Source organism: Capricornis sumatraensis, chromosome X (assembly GCF_032405125.1).
Source record: "Capricornis sumatraensis isolate serow.1 chromosome X, serow.2, whole genome shotgun sequence".
In the NCBI taxonomy this organism is placed as follows: domain Eukaryota; kingdom Metazoa; phylum Chordata; class Mammalia; order Artiodactyla; family Bovidae; genus Capricornis; species Capricornis sumatraensis.
The window spans coordinates 55,330,708-55,346,382 of record NC_091092.1 but is presented as its reverse complement, the minus strand read 5'-3'; positions in this window follow the sequence as shown (position 1 = coordinate 55,346,382).

Here is a 15,675-nt window from a genome sequence, read left to right as displayed (position 1 = left end):
AAAATAGACACAGGGACTTCCCTGGTGGTCCAGTGGTGAAAACTCTGCACTTCCAGTGCAAGGGGCACAGTTTCGATCCTTGGTTGGGGATCTAAGATCCCACATATGATGCAGCCAAAAATTAAAAAAATAATAATAATTAATTAAATAATTGCTGAATATTTAAAAGAAAAGAAAATAGACATAAATCCTGATTTTTAAGTCACCTAACAAGAGGCTGACTCAGGCACTAAATTGCCCAGGCTCTAATACTGAGTCTCTGTGTGGCCTTCGGATAGCTAGTCAACCTCTCTGTGTAGATTTCAACATCTACAAATTGAGTATGGTATCCGTAATAACTGATGTTGGAGTTGTTGTGAAGGAAAAAAAAAAACTATATTACATGCAAAGGAGTTTTAATACTATCTGGACAGTAGCAACTGTTAGCTATTGTTATTTTTACAATGTTATCTACAAGGGCAAAAAACCAAACATATTACCTAATTCCAGGCAGTGATAAGTGCTAGGAAGAACAATAAAGCACAGAGGAGACTGAGAATGATGAGCGCAAGAAAGATCCCCCAAGAGGGTCTTTTAAGCATAGTCCTGAATATTTCTTAGCTGTAAATAAACTGAATTCAAATGAATAAATGAAATATCATTCTGATTAACCTGAATGAGCAAGTCGTGTAAAGAACATTCCAAGCAGATAGACTATCAAGTGCAAAGGCCCTGGGGTTAGGAAGATATTTGGAATGCTACAGAAAGCAGGAAAAGTTCAGGGTAGTAAAGCAGTATGAGCAATGGAGAGAAAGGATAAAATTAGGTGAGAGAGAATAGGAGAAGCCAGCTAATAGAGGAGTTGATTAGGTCAGGATTCCCCCAACTTCCCTAATATGCATGGCAATTACCTTGAGCCCCGGTTAAATAAACTAATTCCAAGGGCTTCTCCTCTAGAAATTCGAATTCAATAGTCTCAACACATACTATATGGGAGGTGCCATGTGGAGCATTAAGGATATGTCAAAAGAAAAAAAAAAAAAAAACCACAGACCAAAATTTTCTGTCTCAGTGAGGCATAGTCTAATAGGGAAGACAGAAAATAAACATCCTTAAAATCATATTGTACATTAGATATTGGTCCATGGGTTGCAACTGTGTACAGGATTATCAAGTCTGGATTGGAGATAGACACTGAGGAGTTGTCGGCATGTAGATGAGGACTGAAAGCTGTGAGACTGGCTAAGATTACCAAGGGGATGAGCATAGATAGAGAAGAAGTCCAAGGGCTGATTCTGGGCCACTTCAGTGTTTGGAGATTGGGGGAGTGAGGTGGAGTCAGTAAAAGAGACTGAGGACAAGTAGCCAGCAAGCGAGTGAGGAGAAAAAATTAGAGTCTGGTGTCCTGACTGTTATGTGAAAAAAGCATTTCCAGGAGAAGCAAATGTTCAGCTGTGTCAACAAGTTGTTTCTGAGTCAGGTAAGATGAGAACTAAAAATTGTCCATGAGATTTGGCACCAAGACCTTATCAGTTTAACAGGAGGGAAGACAGGTAGGTGGATGGGGTGGAGTCTACAGAAACTATTCTGACTGCTTCCATTTTCTCAAGGAAGAGGAAGCATGGTTATCAAGTGAAAGTTAAGATGGAAAGGAAGAGACAGAAACTTGGGGAGTGAGAAGAAGGTATGAAATGGTCATCTTGGACAGTGGGAGAGTATAAGACCTAACAAAGAGTGCACAACTGCTGAGCAATATTAAGGATCCACTTTAGGCGCATGGCTGTGAAATTCAAGTAAGACCAGCCAGCATCTTGGTGAGGTTTTTCCTAGTCATTTACAGTTGCAAAGTAGGTTGTAGTCTTCCTAAAAAAAGTGATAGGGGAGCACAGTTATTGAGGATATATACACAAAGCAATTAATAGTGCACAACCATGGAATTCAAGAGGAGAGAGGATATGAGATGGATGAGAGACAGTGAAAAGTTTTTAGAATCAATGGGTGATAGGGTCTGCTATGGTTGAAGAGATGGTTGGCGATCAGGCAATGGAGGAAATAAGCCTTGAAGATAGAAAGTGGTGGGAAGAAAATAGGATGTAAAAAAACCTGCAGTTGTAAGGATTGTGGTTATTTGTTACAACATGAGTAAGGGTGTGGCCATGGATCCAGGTCACCTGAGGACTGAAGAGGTCAAGGAACTGAGAGGCCAGAGTGTCAAAAGGATTAATTACTTCACTATTGAAATCACCAATAATTAATACAAGAGTAGTATTAGAGAGAGTGACAGTGAGCTAGGAGCTAAAATCATCAAAAGAGAAAAAAAGAAACTAGGTCTATTCTCCCAAGGACTGGGAGAAGAAAACAACATTTTGGTACAGGGGAGATACTGTCTTTTGGAGTGAAATTAAAAACTTTTAACAAAAACTCTGGATAGTTCTTACCTCCAGGATAGTTTCTGAAACACTGCCCAGGCCACGTTAAGGGCTTCAGATGTTATTCTGAGTGTGATGGGAAGACATTGGAGGAGTCTGAACATGGAAGGGACATAATGATGCTCATTATGATAAGTAACCCATTTGGACCATAAAGAAGGCAGAGCACCAAAGAATTGATGCTTTTGAATTGTGGTGCTGGAGAAGACCCTAGCACCTCAAGACTCTCAAAACTCTTGAGAGTTTGGACTGCAAGAAGATCAAACCAGTCAATCCTAAAGGAAATCAACCCTGAATATTCACTGGAAGGACTGATGCTGAAGCTGAAACTCCAATACTTTGGCAGCCTTATGTGAAGAGCCGACTCATTGGAAGCGGCCCTGATGCTGGGAAAGATTAAAGGCGGGAGGAGAAGGGGATGACAGAGGATGAGGTGGTTGGATGGCATTACTGACTCAATGGACATGAGTTTGAGCAAGTTCCAGGAGATACTGAAGGACAAAGATGCCTGGCATGCTGCAGACCATGGGGTCACAAAGAGTCGGACATGACTTATTGGCTGAGCAACAACAACCCAGTTTATCCCAGCAAGTGCATTTTTACCCCTATCCTTAGTTTTCTCACTAGACCTCTCCTTACCAGTTGGTAGCCTGGTTCCTCCTTAATCAACTACACTTCCAAAATTTGGGCCACTGGACCAAACTCCCTATCCTTTGTTGTCATAAATTAATTTCCAGATCTTATTTGTACTTTTGGACTCACATCCCAAAGTGACTGGGTCCCTAACATACCCCAATCTCCAATCATTTATCCATGCTCCCCTGCCAGATTCCCTGGACTCATGGTTCCAACCTTGGGGAGCCTTGCTGTGATTCAAATTTACATCTGTCCTGGGCTGTGTATTACATTGGGCTTCCTCCATGGCTCAGCTGGTAAAGAATCTGCCTGTAACTCAGGAGACACAGGAGACATGTGTTTGATGCTGGGGTCAGGAAGATCCCCTGGAGGAGGAAAAGGCAACCCACTCCAGTATTTTTGCCTGGGAAATTCCATGGACAGAGGAGCCTGGAGGGCTACTGTCCATAAGGTTGCAAAGAGTCAGGCTAGCTATGGTGGAGGAATGAAATGGAAATGTGGCAAATTTGTCATTTCCCTGACAGATAATTGTAGAAGTCATTAACACAGTCATGAATTCACTCATAAAATAGTTAATAACTACCTTCTGTGTACAGCCATTCCTGTAGGCATTAGAGATATAACAGGGAAGAACCCAGACAGAGGCCCTGATCTGATGGGACTTCACAGTTAGTAAAAGAGACTGAAAATAAACAAGTATATATATATATATATATTGTAATTTCAGAAAGTGCCAAGTGCCTTAAAGTTAATAAAATAGAAATCTAGTAGACTTCTATGCCAAGCATTATTTTAAGTGGCTTAATCTATTTAGCCTACTTAATCCTCTCAATAATCTCATAAATTTGTCACTTATCACATGTTGTAGATGAAGAAACTGAGGTTCAGAAAGATTAAGTAATTTACATACTTGGGGAAGTAACTTGATTGTGTGTCTGTTTCTTCCCCTGTAAAATGGGAATAATAATAATAACTACAACTGCACCATAGAGTTGTTTTTCTGATGTAGGGACTTTATGTATATAAAGGAATCAGAACAATGCCCAGTACATACTAAGTGATAGCTACCATTCCATGTTACAGATGAAAAAACCAAGTTTCAGAAAGGTTAAGTATGTTACACATGAAGAAGTGAAAAATGGCAGCTGTTCAATGAATATTTGTTACCTGAAGGGCGGGACTGAGGTCCTTACAAAGCTTCTGCTCCCTCCCAAAGCCCATGTCCTTGGTAGCACTGCATCTCTGTGCACAGTCAATCAGGAGTTAACTGTGGGCTAAAAATACATTCTATTTCAGCTCTATTCTCCACGCCTAGAGATACCCAGCAAACCGTACTGAAGAATTAGGACATGTGCGGTGTTAAACTGTGGCACAAAATCACAAGGAAACAACTAGAGAAGGGAAGGGCATTCAGTAACACGAGAAAAAAGTGAGAAATAAGCAATATGTCTCTGTTTTTCTCATCGGATTACTTGCAGTATCTCATGACTGTATTACCATTTCTTCAGATTTTATCTAAAGAGGAAAATAATAACGCATATGTAAGCAGGGCTTGATGAGCTTAAAGCAGACTGAAAGAACCTAATTAACAATCTCAGTCCCAGGAAGAAGACCTTGCAGGGTTCGTCCAGGTCTAAATTTCCCAATTCTCTACAATCAAGGATTCCGCTAGATAAAATCTGAACCAATATGAATCGACCTGAACTCGAAGTCACACTAGAGGTAAGCTCTCAGACAATGCGTACTAGCCTGCTCCGACTTCTCAGAACTAGCTGGGGTGACACAACAGCCCTGTGTGAATTACCAAGCTCCCCAGCCCTGTCAGATCTGTAGCACACGAGACAGAAGGCAACATTCAGGGCCTTAATTCTAGCTTGTCACATCAAAGAGTCCACAGCCCAAGTATCTAGTAGTCAGAGAGATGCCTTATTATTCTATGATTTTTGTGCTACGCTGTGCTTTGTCACTCAGTCGCATCCGACTCTTTGAGACCCCATGGACTGTAGACCTCCAGGCTCCTCTGTCCATGGGGATTCTCCAGGCAAAAATACTGCAGTGGGTTGCTATGCCCTCCTCCAGGGGATCTTCTCAACCCAGGGATCGAACCCAGGTCTACTGCATTGCAGACAGATTCTTTACCATCTGAGCCACCAGGGAAGCCCAAGAATACTGGAGTGGGTAGCCATCCCTTCTCCGGGGGATCTCCCTGACCCAGGAATTGAACCCAGGTCTCCTGCATTGCAGGCAGATTCTTTACCAGCTGAGCTACCTGGAAAGCCCAGGCATATTCCTATCCTGAAAACATTCATTTAACAACCATCTAAGAACCAAGGAGCTCTCAGCAATTTGAAAGGTGTCTTGGTTTTGAAAAGCATTGCCTCCAAGGAAAGAAACAGGTGCCGTTACTTCATGGCATTCAGGGAATTAGGGCAGCCTTTTCCTTAAAAAGAAGACTCCCCTGCTGCTTAAACAAAACAAACTTTCTATAACCCTCCACAGACAGTGGGATTCCCTGGTGGCTCAGACGGTAAAGCGTCTGCCCACAACGTGGGAGACCCGGGTTCGATCTCTGGGTGTAGAAGATCCCCTGGAGAAGGATATGCAACCCACTCCAATACTCTTGCCTAGAAAATTCCATGGATGAAAGAGCCTGGTGGGCTACAGTCCGTGGGGTCGCAAAGAGTCAGACACGACTGAGCGACTTCACTTTCTTTCCACCGACAGCATTTAATTTGAAAGGTTTAATAAATCGCCCACAAACAATACTTCCTAAGATGCTTGCAGCAATGAACTGGCAAAAAAGCAGAGAAAGAAGCAAAAAATGTTGGACCACTAATCCCCAGCGGAAGCCAGTAAGTCAGTTTCCTTTGCATCTTACGCTCCTGGAAAGGCTCACACAAATGCATAAAGGTCTAGGCTCCTATCCACAGGGCTGTTAGGCAGGGATCGTTTTGCCTGGTATTCATTTGTCTGCTGTGTCCCTCCACAGACAGCAGGTCTCCCTATGGGCAAGGACCAGGGTAACTCATCTTTGGCTCCTTGCTCCCCAGATCACAGACAAAAAGAAAAGGAAAGAAGGGAAGTGGAACAGAGGGAGAAAGGGCAGGCAGAGAAATAGGGGTGGGTCTCTGCACAACGATACAAGTCCCCAGATGGGGTCTTCCTGCTGCAGTTTGCCCATCCTAGTTCTGTCAAGAGACAGAGTGGATTGAACCAGAAGAGCTTCATGAGCCTCCCAAAATTCTAGTTTTAAAAGAAGATGGTCTTCAATAGCTCTATCCAAAGCAGAACACTTTGCAGGAAAAGTGAATGCTTTGGTTACATCATTCTCTCCTCCTGTAACCTTGCTCCTGTAGCCATGTAGAGCCCCTGTGAAGACCACACAGCTCACAAAATGCCCAGAAAATGGGCACCAGAATTAACCAGGAATTTGGAAACTCTGTGAACCCTTGGAGCAGCCCCTCTCCCTTATTTTAAGCCTTCTATTGTCTTTTTCCTCAATTATAAAAATTTACTGAGTGCATACTCTTGATTGAGAATAGACGTTTTTCTATTGCATTTGAAACTATCAGCCTCATTGCAGGCAGTGTGTCTCCAAACCTTAAGTATTAATAGCATGACACCCTTTCTGAAATTTCCATCTCACCATTGTGTAGCAGTTTCATATCTTTCTCAAGGCAACCTTAGAATTTTCTAGGCTTTGTGACAGCGACTGATACTGTGAGAAGCAGCTCCTTCTGAGAGCCAAGAGAGGCATCTGCTACGAGCCCCCTCCAGCTAGGGAGCTGGGGCGGCTTTCCCCCAAAGCTCCAATGTATTCAGCTTTCTGTGCTGCCAGCGACTAAAGCTGCCTCAGAAATGATGTCTCAGTGTGGAGTCGTCCATATTATTGTGCTCCCCCAAAAGACCAGGCAGCCTCTCAGTAATTTAACCAAAGGGATTGTGAAAGTCAGCCATGAACTCAGCAGCACTAGACCAAAGGAGAGTAATTTGGTTGAAAGCCGCATTGGGTATCCTGAATCATTTTTTTTTTTCACCTAAAAAAGATTTTATTAAGTAGATGTGCTGGACTCTGTCTTCCTAGCAGCTTGGTAGGGTGTTTGAAAGAAAGTGAATTAAAATATAAAAGGCATTTAGAAGCATTCACAGAAAAGAACTAAATGTAAGTTCCATGAGGAAAAACACTGTGGACACCATCCACCTCTACCTCTGGCAGGGGTGGGGTAGGGGCAGGGGAGGTGTCTGGTATGCTGATTCAAGTACACAGAGCATGGCACATCATAACCAAATGAATCATTCGATTAGCAAAGAAGTCAAATAGAGACCTGGGGACTTCCCAGGTGGTCCAGTGGCTAAGACTCCATGCTCCCAATGCAAGGGGCCTGAGGTTCAATCCCTGGTTGGGGAACTAGATCCCACATGCCACATCTAAGACCCAACACAACCAAAAACATAAATATTTATTTTGTAAAAGTAGTAGAAACCTCAGGAAAAAGTCATTATCACAGTGCCTTATAAACTTATCTGGCCATTAGAGTTACCAGGCCACTTGTTAAAAATATAGCGTATTCAGCACCCACCCCCTTGTCTCCTTGGACAGCAAGGAGATCAAACCAGTCAATCCTAAAGGAAATCAGTCCTAAATATTCATTGGAAGGACTGATGCTGAAGCTGAAGCTCCAATACTTTGGCCACCTGATGCAAAGAGCTGATTCATTGGAAAGGATCCTGAAGCTGTGAGAGATTGAGGGCAGGAGGAGAAGGAGATGACAGAGGATAAAATGGTTGGATGGCATCACTGACTCAATGGACATGAGTTTGAGCAAGATTCAGTAGTTCGTGATGGACAGGGAAGCTTGGTGTGCTGCAGTCCATGAGGTCACAAAGAGTTAGACACGACTGAGCAACTGAACTGAACTGAGCACCCACCCCTGATTTTTTCCCCACCATATCTATAAAGGAAGGGACTGGAATCTCAGTTTTCAACAAGTTACTCTGGGGAGTATTTTACTTGAAAGATTACAGTTGAGTGGTTTTGAGTATAGTCACAAAGTTGTGCAACCATCCCCAGCATCCAATTCCAGAACGTTTTCATCTTCCCCACAAGGAAACACCACAATCACTGGGCAGTTGCCTCGCATTCCCCCTCCTTCAGTTCCAGCAACCACTAATCTGTGAATTGGCCTATTTTTCACATTTCATGTAAATGGAATTATAGGATGTATCTGGCTTCTTTCCATTTGCACAATGTCTTCAAACCTCACCCATGTTGTTACATGTACCAGAATTTTATTCCTCATTTTGGCTGAATAATATTTCCTTGTGTGGACATACTGTGTTTTATATATCCATTTGCCAGTTGATGGACATTTGGGTTGTTTCCATTTTTGGACTATTATGAACAATGCAGTTATGAGCATTCATTGTGTGGGCTTGTTTTAAATCCTCTCACAGTGTGTAGTGATGGCTGGCAGAGATCAGTGTCCTGGAGTTGGGCAAAAGAGCCAGGATTTGGGGAAGGGCCAGACTCAAGCTCAAGCAAGGAGTCAGTGCAGGGATGTATCCAGAGCCCAGAGCTCTTTAGTTCCCAGCCAGGACTCGGTCCCTGCCCCACAGTGGCCATCTCGGTCAGAGATCTGTGTGAACATTTCAAAAATATTTCTTCCCAGGAGTTTGAAGGAGTACAGAGAGTAAGCTGCCATATCTGAACACTCTATAATGGGTGAGGGCTTTTCAGCCACTGGCTTGAGTAACTGCTTCTACCAAACATTTGTAACTCATTGGAAAAAAAATAGTTTCTTGGGGACCTTCCCTCATTTAGCATGGGTTGAAGAGTGGACATTATAACCATTGACTCATCTACCTGGAGGAAGTTAAAGTCACTTCCATTTCTCTGCCAGATACCCTAGAGTGGCATTGAGTGCTCTTTTTCTTGGAAACACTCTCCACCTGGCCTCCTGCTATCATTGCTGAACTTGAACATTTGAAGGAGAAACAGTCTGCAATCGGGCCCCAATATTTTAGTGCAGCATGACTCGTAGGGGCAAATGTCCATTGGGGACTTATTTTCTAGGCACCAAATACTGATTGAAGGTGTAGTTAACTGTGTATGAAATTTTAGCTTCCTCAATTAATTAGGGGCACTAAATTATGGCTGCTCCAAAAAGGAGAAAAGACTTTATGAAAATTGAACCTCTTAAAGGGAATTCTCCCAGGTTAGGAGCAATAAACTACAGCAGCCTGCAATAATGATGACCTTTAGCAAGAACAGCTAACTTTCCTGTTGGGGAACAGGTATCAAAGGGCTCGACTTGAGGTTGTGCTAAAAGAACTGGCAAAAGGCCAAACCAGTTAGGCTGGACCAACTATTATTCCTTAATGAAAATGGGACTCATCTTGGTTGTTTAATCAGCATTCACAATGTTAACTACATTCCTCTTTCATTGTTTTTTTTTTTTAAAGAAATCTGACAATAAATACATTTTCTGTGTTGGTCAGCAGCTATTCCTTCTGAAAACAATCTGAAGATTGAAGAACACCCAGTAGAGAATAGTCAACATATATTTTGAATGAATGAATTGATGATGGGTTTACTCAGGAAATACACTCTGTCCTTGAAAGCTTGTAGTGACCATAAATGAAATTCTAGAAAGTTTCCAAAGTGACAGTAATTGACATCATAGTAATGGGTTGTGGTTCAGTGGGTAAGTCATGTTCAACTCTTTGCAACCCCATGGACTGCCACACTCCAGGCTTGCCTGTCCTTCAGTATCTCCTTCAGTATTCATGAGTTTGCTAAACTCATGTCTATCGAGTCAGAGAGGCTATCCAACCATCTCATCCTCTGTCGTCCCCTTCTCCTCCTGCCCTCAATCTTTCCCAGCATCAAGGTCTTTTCCAATGAATAGTCAGTCCTTCCAATGAATATTCAGAGTTGATTTCCTTTAGAATTGACTGGTTTGATCTCCTTGCTGTCGAAGGGATTCCCAAGAGTCTTCTCCAGCACCGCAGTTCAAAAGCATCAGTTCTTCAGTGCTCAGCCTTCTTTATGGTCAAACTCTCATATCTGCATATGACTATTGGAAAAACCAAAGCTTTGACTAGATGGACCTTTGTCAGCAAAGTAATGTCTCTGCTTTTTAATATGCTGTCTAAGTTTATCATAGCTTTCTTTCCAAGAAGCAAGCATCTTTTAGTTTCACAGCTGTAGTCACCATCCACAGTGATTTTGGAGCCCCCCAAAAAAGTCTGTCACTGTTTCCCCTTCTAGTTGCCATGAAGTGATAGGACCGGATGCCATAATCTTGTTTTTTGAATGTTGAGTTTTATGTCAGTTTTTTCACTCTCCTCTTTCTTAGTAATGGGAACTTCCCAACAAAGAATAGAATTATTCACGTAAGTTCCAAGGATACACATGAAAACATCAGAATGGGGTCAGGGTCAGAAAGGCTTCTGAGAACAGATTGATCTTGATCTAGACTTCAGAGGAGGAACAGTAAGTCAGAATCTTCTATAAATGAATATAAAAAGGCATTCATAGATTACCCATTTAATAATAATAGAAGTAAGAGAACAGAATTGATGCAAAGGTGAAAAGAGAAGAGCAAAAGCAAAATGACATGAGTAGGAATAGAGACCATGCAAAGGGGTCAGAAAAATTCAGGTGCTCTTTTTAATTCCATGATCCTCTACTGGCTCCTTGTCCTCCGTTGGTAAACTTACCCACAGCCAAGCCAGTTTCCACCTGGGGGCTCCATGCAGCTGATACTTGGTGCCTAGTACTGTCCTTAGACCAGATGCACAACCTCCATCTCACAACAATATTAAGTGTTGCTGCTTGCTCTGGGCCTGTTGCTCAGACACCATACTTCTGTGCTTAGGATCCGTGTTCTGGATATATGAATTGGTGACTTTTGTCAATGAGTTCATCTGGGCCTACAGATCAACTTCCTGTTACCAGCTTCTCTGAGTGCCAGTGACCAGCTCTGCCTTTTCCAGGACTGTTTCTCCACCAGGTTGATTGCTCAAGCCTCTGAAACTCACCCGTTTCCTCCTGGCATTCATCTACTCCCTGGGAAAGTTGCCACTTCATGATGCTGAGTTTCTGTCCTCATTCCAGCCCTGAACCTCTAGACTTGACCTCCATACCTGGACTAATGATACTGGAAGCACAAATTCTATACAAAATCACCTCCAAGCTAGAGTCCTTTACCACCTGGTCCTTAACACTTAGTGAACTCAGCTAGTCTCCTTTCTGTTCACTAGGTAGCCTGTACCACCAGCCCTGCCTGAGACTTCAAGTCTCCCAATTCTTTCATCACTTATCTCTAAAGTATAATCACCTACTCACACTTCTAGGGATTTGTTCACTGATTAAATATTCTTTAAGCACTTACTATGTGCCAGGCACTAGGAAATGGGGACAAACACGAAGGATCCAGTCTGAGGCAAAGACAGATAATCATTCAAATCACTTTATAGGTTGTCGCATCAGCATCTCCACCCCAAGCAGTTACTTAGGCAATGAGATACTGACCCCTCATTTTGGAGTCCCCTGGGCCCACTGAGATGACAGCTGAGCACCCTGCCCAGTAAAGGGACTACACTCAAAAAGACCAGACAAAGGAAACCCTTCTCATTTTAAGGTTTCCCAGGTGTTTGTGTAGCTAAATGACAGCCATTAAGAGGTAAGCAGCCTGGTAATGGCTTCCATTTCTTCTGCGCTTACGGGCCCCCCAGGCAAACTCTTGGAAGCACTGAAAACAACAAAGGGGAGTGACCTGGCTCTGCATAAGAGAATAAATACTACCTCCACAGCGGTCCTGGGTCAGCTGGGCTGATCACTGTGGAATCAGGAAATGTGACTCTTCCTTAATAAGGATGTAGACAACCCTATTTGGAGAAGCTGTATGGGTCTTTTGGGGATGTGCATAGGTCTGTAAACATGCTTGTGTCTCTTTCCAATAAGTACCCATCAGATCACCTGGAAGGCAAAGGCATGAAGTGACCCTTTAAGTCCAGGGGGAAGCTGTCATGGGGCCTGACAGTGGAGAGCTGTCACCTGTCTGATGGTCCTGAGGAAGCCCCCAACCTACACCCCATGGTTTATTCTTAAACAAGATCTCAGTTTGGGACATGAGCTGTGGGCAATCATTGTAGCCCAGTGGGGAAGGCATGGGTTCTACTGAGGGCCTGCCCAGTCCCTCTGGGTAAGGGTGACCATCTCTAAATCTGTGTGGCGGCCCACAGATGAGATCTGATGGTGGAGATACTCTCTGTGGAGATGGGGGCTGTGCAGGGCTCCAGCCTGAGGACCATGAAACATTCCTAAGCACTGGAGTGAACCCACAAGTGGATGTCCTATGAAAGCTTATGTAAGCTTTCCTGTTGAAATAAAATTCATCTTTTTGGTGGCAAGCCAAGACAAATTTAAACACAAAAATTTTCTCTCCCCAGGTGGGCCTCTTCCCTCCCCTTCAGTGTGTGTTGTTCATATGCATTCACCAGACTTCCTTAGGGCACGACATGCCTTCTTAATCTTATAGAGTCATGGTGACCCACAACTCAACTCCGTAACTCCTTAGGAGCCTACTTTCCTCATTCATCTTCTAGGAGATCATAATGACACACTACTCACTTAGTACGTGTCAATCTGAGTTGTGTAAACTACTAATAAGTCATTTGACACACAACCCTTTGTTTCCAAAACTTAGATAACTGTGCTTTGATCTTTAACAGGAGGAACAGTCCTCAGAGCTTCCTGAAAGACTGTCTCCCAAGTTATAATCCTCAGGTTGGCTCAAATAAAATTTTCCATTTCTTTCTTACATAGAATCTAGATTAATTTTTTTCAATGATAGTCACTTGGACTACAGAAACAGTCCTATGGGAACCGCAGCCAGTGGAAATGGGAGCAGCAAGAAGGTACAGGCAAGACAAAGAAGCAGCAGCCTCAGGAATACACAATGACCCACTCCTTCCTTTCCAAATATTCCCACCAAAGATACTCTGCTCAAGAGAACTATACGCATGTGTTACTCAACATAGTGTGATCTCTGTGAGATGCTGTGTTTTGCAATGTGTGGTACACACACTATTATCTCTAATGACATATACTGAAAGAGTGCTTAACACAGCCAGGTGCATGAATGCCTCCCTACAGTGGTATCTGTATGAAACTGTTTACAATCACCATACTTCAGTAAGGGACACACAATGAAACCATTTCTCACAGAGGTGCATGTGTATTTAGTTGTGTCTGACTCTTTGCAACTCATTGGACTGTAGCCCTTCCAGGCTCCTGTGTCCATGGGATTCTCCAGGCAAGAATACTGGAGGGGGTTGCAATTTCCTCCTCCAGGGGATCTTTTGGACCCAAGGCTAGAAACTCTGTCTCCTATATCTCCTGCGTTGGCAGGCATATTCTTTACCACTGAGCCACCTGGAAGCCTCTTTCACAGAGCTAGGCATAGAAATGATTCATTCTGGTAAAATCTCTGTGATACCCTGTGTTTCACAGGATATTACTTTTTCTTCCATGTACTGCTTTAATTGAAGATAAGTGTTGAAACTCTGTTACAGAGCTCAGGGCACATATTAGTGTGTATGATGATATCTCTGTGGAGTGAGTGGTGTGAGGTATGTGTATGACTTTGTTTCATGATTTGTGTTAAAATGTTTTGTTTAACCACCAGAAGCAAATGACCTGTGAAGGGACGAACTCTCACTTCAGGGAGGTGAAGACACACAGAGAGGCCTGTGGTCACATCTGCCATGGTCCTGGTATAGGGGCCATCACTAAAGACTGGACACTGAAACTGGACCAAAAGGAATGAATAAGAAAAGAACCTGTTTATTGGGCACTTGTTATGTGCCAGGCTTTACATGATCAAACCCATTTAACCCTCACAGAAGGCATCTGTGTGTCATATTGCACAAACGGAGAAACTGAGGCATAGAAAATGTAGGTAGTTCTCCTAGATTCTGAAGCTGAAGAACTTGCTCTTGCCACCAGGATGCTACACTGCCTATTGAAATTAAATTTCACAGAGGTGAAAAAGGAGTATTTGGGGAAGAACAAACAAGGTCCAAAGAAGAGAGTCTAAGGTGTGTTCAAGGAACTGAAGGAAGGTTGGCATCACTCAAAGCCATGCAGTTCATGAGAGAAGGTTTGGGTTTATCTTGGAGTAACAAGAAGTCCTTCAATAGTTTTGAGCTGGGTGGGGGTAGGGGTGGGGGGCGTAACATGAAAATTTCTGTGAGAAGAGGTGGGATTCAACAACTATTTTGGCTTTGAAATAAATAGAAACTTGGTGATTGACTGGATAGTCTCCTCCAGGAAGAAGACAGAGGTTGGTGGAGGAAGTGTGAAAAGCTTGTGAAAAATTGTGTTTCACCAAATGGGATCTAATTAAAATTAAAAGCTTCTGCACAACAAAGGAAAATATAAGCAAGGTGAAAAGACAGCCTTCTGAATGGGAGAAAATAATAGCAAATGAAGCAACTGACAAACAACTAATCTCAAAAATATACAAGCAACTTATGCAGCTCAATTCCAGAAAAATAAACGACCCAATCAAAAAATGGGCCAAAGAACTAAATAGACATTTCTCCAAAGAAGACATACGGATGGCTAACAAACACATGAAAAGATGCTCAACATCACTCATTATTAGAGAAATGCAAATCAAAACCACAGTGAGGTACCACTTCACACCAGTCAGAATGGCTGCGATCCAAAAATCTGCAAGCAGTAAATGCTGGAGAGGGTGTGGAGAAAAGGGAACCCTCCTACACTGTTGGTAGGAATGCAAACTAGTACAGCCACTATGGAGAACAGTGTGGAGATTCCTTTAAAAATTGCAAATAGAACTACCTTATGACCCAGCAGTCCCACTGCTGGGCATACACACCAAGGAAACCAGAATTGAAAGAGACACATGTACCCCAATGTTCATCGCAGCACTGTTTATAATAGCCAGGACATGGAAACAACCTTGATGTCCATCAGCAGATGAATGGATAAGAAAGCTGTGGTACATATACACAATGGAGTATTACTCAGCCATTAAAAAGAATTCATTTGAATCAGTTCTGATGAGATGGATGAAACTGGAGCCGATTATACAGAGTGAAGTAAGCCAGAAAGAAAAACACCAATACAGTATACTAACACATATATATGGAATTTAGAAAGATGGCAACGATGACCCTGTATGCAAGACAGCAAAAAAGACACAGATGGGTATAACGGACTTTTGGACTCAGAGGGAGAGGGAGAGGGTGGGATGATTTGGTAGAATGGCATTGTAACAGGTATACTATCATGTAAGAATCGAATCGCCAGTCTATGTCCGATGCAGGATACAGCATGCTTGGGGCTGGTGCACGGTGATGACCCAGAGAGATGTTATGAGGAGGGAGGTGGGAGGGGGGTTCATGTTTGGGAACGCATGTACACCCGTGGTGGATTCATGTCAATGTATGGCAAAACCAATACAGTATTGTAAAGTAAAATAAAGTAAAAATAAAAATTAAAAAAAAAATTGTGTTTCACAAGGTTCTGTGTTCAGTTCAGTTCAGTTCAGTCGTTCCGTCACATTCGACTCTTTGCGACCCCATGAATTGCAGC